The sequence below is a fragment of the Bos mutus genome, chromosome 4 (genome assembly GCF_027580195.1).
Source record: "Bos mutus isolate GX-2022 chromosome 4, NWIPB_WYAK_1.1, whole genome shotgun sequence".
Taxonomy (NCBI): Eukaryota; Metazoa; Chordata; class Mammalia; order Artiodactyla; family Bovidae; genus Bos; species Bos mutus.
Window position 1 is genome coordinate 116075696 of NC_091620.1, and position 13101 is coordinate 116088796.

A 13101-nucleotide genomic window follows, 5' to 3' on the forward strand; every position below is an offset into this window, starting at 1 on the left:
TTATAATAGACCTATATGATACCTTTATTAGTATTCCTATCTTAAATTTGAGGAAATTGAGCCTCTGTAAGTAGAAATAACTTACCAAGAAAGAGAACTTAACATTAAAATCTATATAACTCAAAATCCTGTCCTCTTTCTGTTTATCTTTTCTGCCTTTTATGTATGTGCTATATGTTCAATATAGTCTGTGGATTTGTGATTGTTTAGGAATTTAAATTGAATTTAAACCAAGAAACAGTATTTTGTTGAATGATAATATGAGCTATTTTTCCTACCTTTTAGTTATGACACAGTTCATGGAAAATGAAATTCTTTTATTGTTTTGGAAACTTCAAATAGTGAAAATAGCACTTTTCATGTTAAATGGAAACAAAGGAATCAACTTGATTGTGTGTGATACAGAAAGCTAGAAGAACAGAAATTGAACATAATTTTACTTTTGTATTACTTTTTAACTTTTGACTAAACATTTTCTTTAATAGACTAACTTGATTCATATCTCACAAATAGACATGTATGTCTCATGTATTTAAGAAGGGCCCTCTATAACAACAACAACAACATACACAAAAAAAGCAAAGATAGTGAAGGACAGTGAGGCCTGGTGTGCTGCAGTCCATGAGGCTGCAAAGAGTTGAATAGGACTTAGCAACTGAGCAACAACATAATGCCTCTTTCAAGGTGTTACCTAAATCCTGCTAGGCTTGAAGTCCCCTCTATAAGGGTTTAACTGATAGCTACTCATTATGTGCTCTGGGAACTGGAGTGAAAACTGTCCATAAATACATATAGAATGGTGGAAAATGAGATACCCAATGATAAAAGCTAAGTCAACCTTCAAAGGTGAAGATTCCTTCCTTTTCAGTTCATCATATGTGAAGACTTAAACTCGTTCTCTTTGTGCTTGTCCCACAGTTGCAGTGTACCCAAAGCCATGGAAAACACTGGGGAGAAGGGATAGGCTACCCACTCCAGTATTCTTGGGCTTCCCTGGTGGCTCAGAGGGTAAAGCGACTGCCTGCAATGCAGGAGACCCAGGTTTGATCCCTGGGTCGGGAAGATCCTCTGAAGAAGGAAGTGCCAACCCACTCCAGTACTCTTGCCTGGAAAATCCGATGGATGGAGAAGTCTCATAGGCTACAGTCCATGGGGTCACAAAAACTCAGACACAACTGAAAGACTTCACTTTCTTTCTTTCAATAAGCAGTTCATTTTGTTTAATGTAGATGCAAGCTAACTGAAATTTCTGGTTTATATATTTCCCTTGACAATACATTCATGCTGATTTGGAAGTCATTCATAGTGCTTCTAAAGGATATTTCTAAAGGGTTCATTATGATCCATTGTGAACCATTTTTGGATCAAGTAATTCATGAAAACAACTCACCCACGCTGACCAAAGTCAGTGTGCCAGAAAACAGTAAACTTGCATAACATGTTGCTGTTTTATAAACTGGCTTTGAAAAGAACAAGGCTGATTTACATTCTTAACTGTTATAAATATTAGCACATGTAGCCTGAAATCACATTTTATTTTCCTTTTGTCTGTCATATCATAATTCATGACATGTTGCATTTAATCTTAACTAATTCCAGTTAACACCCAGACTTTTTATCATTACTGACAGAGTCACAGTTCTCTCCTGAAATTTGCAGTGATTTTTGTAATTTGAGAAGTTTTATGTTATTACAAAGGATTCAGTTTCACTAAATTTAACTTATGCTTTCTTTATTAAGATACTGCTAATGAGATAATGATTTGCCTCTCCCTTTCATTTAGAGTAGAAGCCAAAATTCCTACTGTAGACCATACACCCTCTATAATCTTAACTCCCCAAGTTCTTCCTTCCTGGCTCCACCCTAGATCTTTCTGCCGGTTCTGGTCTCCTTGCAGCTCCTTGCACATGGGCACAATCCCTTGGATCTTATGTTCTAGCTAATTTCTCATCTTGGAATGACACCTACTGACCTAACCCTCCTCAAGTCTCTTCTTAAATCTCACGTTCCCAGTGAGACCTATTCTGTACTTATTATTCAGCATTTCAAACTGCCTACTCTATTGAAGCACTCCACTGCCTCTGACCCTGCTCTGCATTTCCTTTCTACTTTAACAGCTTCACTGAGATGCATTCACATACCATATAACTAATACATTTGAAGTGTATGTCTATGGCTTTTAGTGTAGTCACACATGAGTACAACAATCAGTTGGAATTTGGTAATAATTTTTAGTCAATTTTGGAATATTTCCATTACCTCAACAATAGAAAAAAAAAAAAACCCATACACTTGGGTTATCAAGATTTTATGTACACATTCCCAAAGCATTCCTAAACAATGACAGACCCATTTTCTATCTCTATAGATTTCCTTATTTTAGACATTTGTATAGACATGAAATTATGTAATATGAGGTATCTCTTGTGTGGTTTCTTTCAATTAACCGAATGTTTTCAAGGCTTATTCATCCATAATGAATGCATCAAAGATGATGTTTCAAAGTTGTACCTGAAACATTCCTTTAATGGCCGTATAATATTCAATTGTGTGGATATAACACATTTGTTAATCCACTCACCTCTTGATTGATATTTGAGTTGTGTCCATCTGTTGGCTATTGTGAATATTATTGCATGTTTTCAACACTTTCATGTGTATACTTACGAGTGGATTACTGGATCACATGGCAATTCTCCACAGTTCCTGATTTTAGGCATTGTAGTGGATATTTTGGTTTTGATTTTCAGTTCCCTGATAACTAATTATGCTGATTATCTCTTCATGGGCTTATTGAATATTTTTATATCTTCTTGAGCTAAATATCTGTTCAGATCCTTTGCCTAATTTTAACTGGGATTTGTCTTTTTGTTAATGAGTTACAATTCCTTTTTATGTTTAGGATGTTTATATACAAATAAACAATGTGAACATTTTGTTCTCCCATTCTTTGAGATATCTTTTCATTTGCTGGATGGTTTCCTTTGAAGCACAGATGTCTTTAATTGTTGAAAAATAGGAAATATTCACTCTTCATTCTTTTGCTCATATTGACAAATCTGATGTCATGAAGACCTGGACCTGGAATTTCCATTGTGGAAAATTTATTTGATTGATAACTTTATATTTTTACCTGAAACATAGTTTTTCATATTGTCCATATTGTTGAATCTGCTTTGGTAGTTCTTGCCTTTCTAGAATTCATCCCTATCATTTCAATTATCTAATTATTGGCATGTAATTGCTAATAGATTTTTTAAAAATTTTTGTATGATCGAGTACTTTTTTCATTTAAATTCTGATTCTGCTAACTTGAGTTCTCATCTCTTTGATCAGTTTAAAGTTTTGTCAGTTCTGATGATCTTTTCAAGAAAACTATCTTTTATTGACTCTGATATTCTGTATTAGACACATAATTTACATTTCATTAATTTCTGCTTTATTTCTTCCTTAACATTTATTTCTTCCTTCTGCTTGTTTTAGGTTTAGTTTGTTTTTGTTTTTCCACCATCTTAATGCTAATGGTCATTTTCTCCTAGTTGTTGGCTTTCTCTTTTCATTCCCTTCACAGGGCTTTTCACAGAACAAAAATGTATGCGTTATTCTAATATAGACACTTAGAACAATATGTTTCCCCAGGGGCTTCCTTACTTGCAACCTTGTTTTGTCATATTGTGTCTTCTTTTTCAGTAATCTCAAATTATTTTCTTTCTAATTTCCATTTTTATCTCTTCTTTGGTCTATTGTTTTGAGGAGTGTGTTGTTTAATTTGTAAATTTCACAAATGATTTATTTTCTTATTGATTTTTACTTGTTTCCATCATTCGTATTTTAGAAAACTTCCTACATCATTATATTGCTGAAGCTCCTGAATGATACCTGAAATCTCAATGGACAGCTATGGAGTATCTTCTATTTTGTTATTCAAATACCTTAGTTTCTTAACTTTTAAATTATAAAATACTTGTAGATTCACTTGAAGATATTAAAAATATAGATAGATGCCATATATTCTATGTCAATTTTACCACAATACTAACACTTGTGCAAATGTGACATATCATAAGTTGGAAATAGATATTGATACAAACCATCACTTTTTAAATTAACCATTATAAATGCAATCATTTTTATGTATGTTTAGCTCTATGCAATTTGATCACTTCTAGATCTTTAAAAAATGTTGTGCAGTATGTATATTTTCTTTATTTTTTGAAGTTTTGCTATTGTACATTATTATATGTTATAGAAATTGCAGGTATACAGTAAGGAGATTCCCAATTTTATCCTTGCCATACTTTTTAACTGAAGTATAGCTGATTTACAATGTTCTGTTCTGTATTTCTCTTATTTTTAAACTACCTGTATTGTTGTAGTAGGACAGCAAGGATATCAAACCAGTCATTCTTTAGGGAAATCCACACTGAATACTCATTAGAAGGACTGATGCTGAAGCTGAAGCTCCTGTCACTTGATGCGAACAGCCAACGCATTGGAAAAGTCCTTGATGCTGGGAAAGATCGTGGGCAGAAGGAGAAGAGGGCATCAGAGGATGTGATGGCTTGATGACTTCATGTCCATTGCATTGGTAATGGACAAGAAGTTGGGCAAACTCTGGGAGATGGTTAGGGACATGGAGGCCTGGTGTGCTGCAATCCAGTCACAGTGGGATGGACATGACTGGATGACTGAAAAACAACAGCAACATATTATAATATGAAGTGTTTCCTTAAGATAGTACATTGATGAGTCATGCTACATTTTTCCATGCTATCAATATTTGCCTTTTAATTGGGATATTTGAATTACATGTGTAATTTGAAGTAGCTGTGAATATGTTAGGTCTTTCTTAATTATTTAATTAATTTATTTATTTATTTCTGTTTGTTCCCTTGGTATCTTGATTTAACAATTTTTCTGGCCCCCGTAAGTGTTACCTAAATATTTTGAAAATATTTCATCTTGATTTATTTTTGTTTCTTAGTGTTATTCAGCATATCAGTTTGAATATTTTCTTTGGGGTCACTTTCTCTCTCTCTTATAGATAGAGAGATAGATAGATAGATAGATATACATATATGACAGAAAAAGAGACAGAGTGATACATCTATATCCATTCACAGTATAATTATATCATTGTTTTATACTTTCAAGTAATGTGTAGAAACTTATTTCTATTCATTTCCTTTAATGTGCCCACTTTTTAAATATATTTACTTTTATACATGTATTGAGCATTACATTAGATTTTATAATTTTTGTTTCAACCATACATCACAATTTAAGAAACTCATGAGAATAAAGAGAGTTTAATATTTTTATCCATATTCTTGCCCTTTCAGGTATTCTTTTTATTTCCTGGAGTTTTAAGCTTTCTATTTTCATTTCCATTTTGTTAAAAATTTCCAGGGACTTCCTGGTTATCCAATGGTTAAGACTTCAAAGTCCCATTGCAGGGGAACAGAGATTCGATCCCTGGTCAGGGTCTCAGACCACACATGCCTTGCAGAGTGGCCAAAAATAAATTTAGAAAAAAAAAAAAAAAAAATTCCCATTAGTTATTAAGAGTAAGTATGTTGCTGACAAATGCTCTGAATGTCCATTTGTCTGTGAAAGTATTTGTCTCCCTTATTCCTGAATGATATAGAATGTTTAATTGACAGTGATTTTGGGTTGTTTGTTTTCCTAGTACTTAAAGCAATAATGTGCTTCCTCTGTCTTTCACACTTTGAGGTGAGAAATCTAGTGTCATTTGAATTGTTATCTCTTTATATAGTTATCTGCCATTTCTCACTATCTTCTTTCAAGATTTTGGGTTTTTTTTTTTTTTTTGAAATTCTTTTTATTTTTTTTTCATTTTTTTTTCATTTTATTTTATTTTTTAAACTTTACATAATTGTATTAGTTTTGCAAATATCAAAATGAATCCATCACAGGTATACATGTGCTCCCCATCCTGAACCCTCCTCCCTCCTCCTTCCACATACCATCCCTCTGGGTCGTCCCAGTGCACTAGCCCCAAGCATCCAGTATCGTGCATTGAACCTGGACTGGCATCTCGTTTCATACATGATAGTTTACATGTTTCAATGCCATTCTCCCAAATCTTCCCACCCTGTCCCTCTCCCACAGAGTCCATAAGACTGTTCTATACATCACTGTCTCTTTTGCTGTCTCGTTCACAGGGTTATTGTTACCATCTTTCTAAATTCCATATATATGCGTTAGTATACTGTATTGGTGTTTTTCCTTCTGGCTTACTTCACTCTGTATAATAGGCTCCAGTTTCATCCACCTCATTAGAACTGATTCAAATGCATTCTTTTTAATGGCTGAGTAATACTCCATTGTGTATATGTACCACTGCTTTCTTATCCATTCATCTGCTGATGGACATCTAGGTTGCTTCCATGTCCTGGCTATTATAAACAGTGCTGAGATGAACACTGGGGTACATGTGTCTCTTTCCCTTCTGGTTTCCTCAGTGTGTATGCCCAGCAGTGGGATTGCTGGATCATAAGGCAGTTCTAGTTCCAGTTTTTTAAGGAATCTCCACACTGTTCTCCATAGTGGCTGTACTAGTTTGCATTCCCACCAACAGTGTAAGAGGGTTCCCTTTCCTCCACACCCTCTCCAACATTTATTATTTGTAGACTTTTGGATTGCAGCCATTCTGACTGGTGTGAAATGGTACCTCATAGTGGTCTTGATTTGCATTTCAATGGTTTTTGTTTTGCTTTTAGAAATCTAGTTAAGATGTATTCTGGTATATATTTATTGGGGTTTATTGTTCTTGGTGTCTGCTCACCTTCTGAATTCTGTAAGTCCATCACACTTGGCATGTTTTCACTATTATTTCTTTGAATACTCTCTTTAGTTCCACTGCCTCTCTGCTGGTTCTGGGACTCCAGTCTACAAATGTTGGATGATTTGTTATTGCCCCGTACTCCTTGAACTCAATTCATTTGTTGCTTTTGCTCTATTTTCTCGGCTGTTCCATTTGATTAAATTTATTTATCCCCAAAGTCAATGACAGCTTCATCTGTATTCTTCACACTGCTAATTAGCTTAACAATTAATCTTTTATTCTGGTTATTGTAAGTTCCACAATATCCTTTTGATTCCTTTTCATAACTCCTTCTTCATTTCTAGTCCATGTCTGTTTTTTTGTTGTTTTCTTGCTGTGTCTTGCTTTTTTTTTTTTTTAATTTTTATTTATTGATTTATTGATTTTTAATTTATTTTATTTTTTACTTTACAATATTGTATTGGTTTTGCCATACATCAACATGCATCTGCCACGGGTGTACACGTGTTCCCCATCCTGAACCTCCCTCCCACGCCACTCCCCATACCATCTCTCTGGGTCATCCCAGCGCACCAGCCCCAAGCTTCCTGTATCCTGCATCGAACCTGGACTGGTGATTCATTTCTTATATGATATTATACATGTTTTAATGCAATTCTCCCAAATCATCCCCACTTCCTCTTCCACAGAGTCCAAAAGACTGTTCTATACATCTGTGTTTCTTTTGCTGTCTCACATACAGGGTTGTCATTACGATCTTTCTAAATTCCATATATATGCATTAGTATACTGTATTGGTGTTTTTCTTTGTTCTTTATTTTTCTCTGAAGCATGTTTATGATTGCTTCTTGAAAATTCTTGTCAGATAGTTCTAACATCTGATTCATCTTTTTAACATTAATCTATTTTATTTTCTTTATTTATTCATCTTTTTATTTTCCTGGTTCTTGGAATAGTAAGTGATATTTTACTGGATAATGGACATTTGGATACTATATTCTAAGAGATTTCCTCCCTAACAAAGCTCAGAAGGAAAAGCATCTTCCGTTCTAGTTGAATGACACTGGCAGGAAGATTGGAGCACGGTAATTTGATTCCTTGGGGAAGTGAGTGGAGTGAAGGACCAGCTCTGTGCTTTTCTCTGCTGAAACCATGAGGAATACTTGCCCCATTATTTTAAATAGTTCTTTGACTTGTAGAAATAGCTCATGCAATAAATAATTTGGCTTTGCCTAAAAAGAGGTCTAATCTTCATCTCCAGCTTCTGGGATTTAATTTCTAAATCCTTAGCACTTTTCAAGCTAAAACAGTATGTCTGTTATTCATAGTGGATTCCTTGAACCATATCTGATGTATTATTCTAACATGGAATTTATGGTATCACCTAATGTATTACTCTAACATGGTGAGTCTGACCTGTAAGGGTTGGAGGTAGAGATTGAATTCAACTATAAGGCAATGCATCAATCAATCATGCCTATATAATCAACCCCCCACAAAATCTGTAAAGCTTTAGTGAGCTTCCAAGGTTGGTAATAATCCCCATATCTTTCCACACATCATTGTTGAGAGTAATCTCCTTGAAGGCAAAGGAAGCTGGAACTCTCCTAGACTTGGTCCTATGTGTTTCTTCCTTTAGCTGGATATATTTTATATCCTGTCCCTGTAATAAACTCTGTCAAGGAGTTCTGTGAATCTTCATAGTGAATTATCAAAACAGAAGTTGGCTTGGGCCATGCTTGAACTTACATTTTATTTCAGAAGATAGATTGTCCTTAAATGAGCCTGCTTTTTGAACTTTGTCATTGAATCCTAACTCTTCATAATTCTTGGGCAGATTTGACTAGTATAGAGACTATGCTCTTAACTTCACAGTTTGGCTAACCCTGATAAATCTAGTTTCATTAAATCTTTTAAGACCTCCACCCCAACTATCATGTTCTTTCTCCAAAGGACCAAAATTGGGGAAATTATCCAGCTAATTATAAAGTAGGAATATGAGACAAGTGGCCTGTGTAGGCACTTACTGGGCACTGCACTTACCTTGCCTCCACTGAATCTTAGCAGCTTCAACCACTGCCATCATGTATAATTCTTACCAAGCTTGCTATACAATTGGCTATATATTTTTAACTAAAAGCAACAAAAATATTTTTTGAAAAACTTTCCATACTTCCATTTGGTACATTCCTAGCAAACAGATCCTTATTTTAACACTGTGCTATTGGTGTATATTTGAGAAGTTAACAGGTTTTTTTGGTGTGTGTGTGTGTGTGTGTGTGTGTGTGGATAGTGATAAAATCAGAAGCCAGCACATCCTCCTTCCAATGAATTTCTGGGCTTGCAAATATGAATAGGCCATACAAATGCATTTTTATTTCACAGCAAGACAATTTGATGAAAAGTTTTGATACTTAGATCATTTTAATATATAACAAAAATAAAATAGTAAACACTAAAAACACACAAGCTCAGACATATTGTTGGTATTGTTGTTCTGTCACTCAGTCATTTCCAACTCTTTGCAATCCCATGGATGCAGAAAGCTGGCTTCCTTAGCCTTCAGTATTTTTGGGAGTTTGCAAAAACTCATGTCCATTGAGTCAATGATGCCATCCAACCATCTTGTCCTCATATAATGTTGAGCATTACTTGTCAACAGAGACACATAAGCATAGCACTACTGTGGCTGACACTATTACTCGAAGAAGTGGTTATTCTTGTTAGTGTATAAGTCAGTCACTGTGCTGAGTGCTAGAAACATAACAGTGAATAACATAGTCCTTGGCTTCCATACTCATTTTGTTGTTGTTGTTTAGTGGCTCAGTTGTGTCTAACTCCTTGTAACCTGATGGACTGCAGCAGGCCAGGCTTCCCTGTCATTCATCATCATCCAGAGTTTGCTCAAACTCATGTCCATTGAGTCCGTGATGCCATCCAACCATCTCATCCTCTGTTGTCCCCTTCTCTTTCTGCCTTCAATCTTTCCCAGCATCAGGGTCTTTTCCAGTGAGTCCCTCTTTACATCAGGTGGCCAAAGTATTGAAGCTTCAATTTCAACATCAGTTCTTCCCATGAAAATTCAGGATTGATTTCCTTTAGGATTGACTGGTTTGATCTCCTTGCTGTCCAAGAGACTCTCAAGAGTCTTCTCCAGCACCACAGTTGGAAGGAAACAATCCAGTGCTCAGCCTCTTTAATGGTATCAGTTCAGTTCAGTTGCTCAGTCATGTCTGACTCTTTGCGACCCCATGAATTGCAGCACACCAGGCCTCCCTGTCCATCACCAACTCTCGGAGTTCACTCAAACTCACATCCATCAAGTTGGTGATGCCATTCAACCATCTCATCCTCTGTCATATCCTTTTCCTCTTGCCCCCAATCCCTCCCAGCATCAGAGTCTTTTCCAATGAGTCAACTCTTCACATGAGGTGGCCAAAGTACTGGAGTTTCAGCTTTGGCATCATTCCTTCCAAAGAAATCCCAGGGCTGATTTCCTTTAGAATGGACTGGTTGGATCTCCTTGCAGTCCAAGGGACTCTCAAGAGTCTTCTCCAACACCACAGTTCAAAAGCATCAATTCTTCTGTACTCAGCTTTCTTCACAGTCCAACTCTCACATCCATACATGACCACAGGAAAAACCATAGCCTTGACTAGATGGACCTGTTTTGGCTAAGTAATGTCTCTGCTTTTCAGTATGCTATCTAGGTCGGTCACAATTTTCCTTCCAAGGAGTAAGCGTCTTTTAATTTCATGGCTGTAGTCACCATCTGCAGTGATTTTGGAGACCCAAAAAATAAAGTCAGCCACAGTTTCCACTGTTTCCCCATCTATTTCCCATGAAGTGATGGGACCAGATGCCATGATCTTCGTTTTCTGAATGTCGAGCTTTAGGCCAACGTTTTCACTCTCCACTTACACTTTCATCAAGAGGCTTTTTAGTTCCTCTTTACTTTGTGCCATAAGGGTGGTGTCATCTGCATATCTGAGGTTATTGAGATTTCTCCTGGCAATCTTGATTCCAGCTTGTGCTTCTTCCAGCCAAGCATTTCTCATGATGTACTCTGCATATAAGTTAAATAAGCAGGGTGACAATATACAACCTTGACATACTCCTTTTCCTATTTGGAACCAGTCTTTTGTTCCATGTCCAGTTCTAACTGTTGCTTCCTGACCTGCTTATAAGTTTCTCAAGAGGCAGGCCAGGTGGTCTGGTATTTCCATCTATTTCAGAATTTTCCACAGTTTATTGTGACCCACACAGTCAAAGGCTTTGGCATAGTCAATAAAGCAGAAATAGATGTTTTTCTGGAACTATCTTGCTTTTCCCATGATCCAGCGGATGTTGGCAATTTGATCTCTGGTTCCTCTGCCTTTTCTAAAACCAGCTTGAACATCTGGAAGTTCACTGTTCACATATTGCTGAAGCCTTGCTTGGAGACTTTTGAGCACTAATTTACTAGCGTGTGAGATGAGTGCAATCGTGCATTAGTTTAAGCATTCTTTGGCATTGCCTTTCTTTGGGATTGGAATGAAATCTGACTTTTTCCAGTCCTGTGGCGACTGCTGAGTTCTCCAGATTTGCTGGCATATTGAGTGCAGCACTTTCTCAGCATCATCTTTCAGGATTTGAAATAGCTCAACTGGAATTCCATCACCTCCACTAGCTTTGTTTGTAGTGATGCTTCTTAAGGCCCACTTGACTTCACATTCCAGGATGTCTGGCTCTAGGTCAGTGATCACACCATCATGATTATCTTGGGCATGAAGATCTTTTTTGTACAGTTCTTCTGTGTATTCCTGCCACCTCTTCTTAATATCTACTGCTTCTGTTAAGTCCATACCATTTCTGTCCTTTATTGTGCCCATCTTTGCATGAAATGTTCCCTTGGTATCTGTAGTTTTCTTGAAGAGATCTCTAGTCTTTCCCATGCTGTTGTTTTCCTCTATTTCTTTGCATTGATCACTAAGGAAGACTTTCTTATCTCTCCTTGCTATTCTTTGGAATTCTGCATTCAGATGTTTATATCTTTCCTTTTCTCCTTTGCTTTTCACTTCTCTTCTTTTCACATCTATTTGTAAGGCCTCCTCAGACAGCCATTTTGCTGTTTTGCATTTCTTTTCCATAGGAATGGTCTTGATCCCTGTATATTAATCATACAAATAAAAATGAGTATTAGTGTTAGAATTAAAAAAAAAAACAATAAATGTTAAAGAATACATTAGTAGTATTTTTAAAGCTTAGTGCAATAACAATGTATTTCTTTTTATATTTTAAATATGAGCATAATATATATTTTGAAAATTAAAGTGCTAATAACTCATTCTTATCTGACTCTTTGTGACCCTATGGTGTGTAACCCACCAGGCTCCTCTGTCCATGAGATTCTCTAGGCAAGAATACTGGAGCAAATTGCCATTCCCTTCTCTAAGGAATCTTCGCAACCCAGGGATTGAACCTGGGTCTCCTCCATTGCAAGCAGTTTTCTTACCACCTGAGCCACTGGGGAAGCCCCAAAATATATTTTATGTATTCACTAACATATCAACTTGATGACTCATAGTGTAATGTCAGTTAAAATCAATTAGTAAATGCATATCTATACATATACAAATTCGTGTATATACCTGTGTTTGTGCACAAGTATATATAGGTAAAATAGGATTATGTGCATATTAACCTTTGCTTTTGCCTACAAAATTGTAGGATTTCATTTAATATATTTAGATGATTTATATATAAAGTATTTATCTAATTAATACATGATAGTAGAAAATATCAAGGTGTTATTAAATTCATTTTATATGCATATTTTTTCTCTAACTTTGAATATTTCTTCAAAAATCTACAATAGTGCCTACATACAAAGTAATCTTCTAAGTAAGAAACATTTTCTCAATTCCTAATCTTTAATCAGGGTTCTGAAACCCTTACATGTGAGAATTTTGACTAGAACATTTATGAAAATATTGACTCTTATTAATGTTATCCAACAATTACTGACTTTTAAAAAATTGAATACCAGATACATTCTTAATTACAAGAGTGCTTTGGATTCTGATTTAATAAACTCCTCACCATTAATACTTTAATCACTGAAAGGTCACATTGTGTGAGAAAGATCTAGTAGATCACTCTGCCTCACACCTCACCCCCTGCATAAAATGTACTAGTGATTACTCCATAGAATAGGCTTATGCTGACAGCGAAGAAGGCAGTGGCCCCCCACTCCAGTACTTTTGCCTGGAAAATCCCATGGACAGAGGAGCCTGGTAGGCTGCAGTCCACAG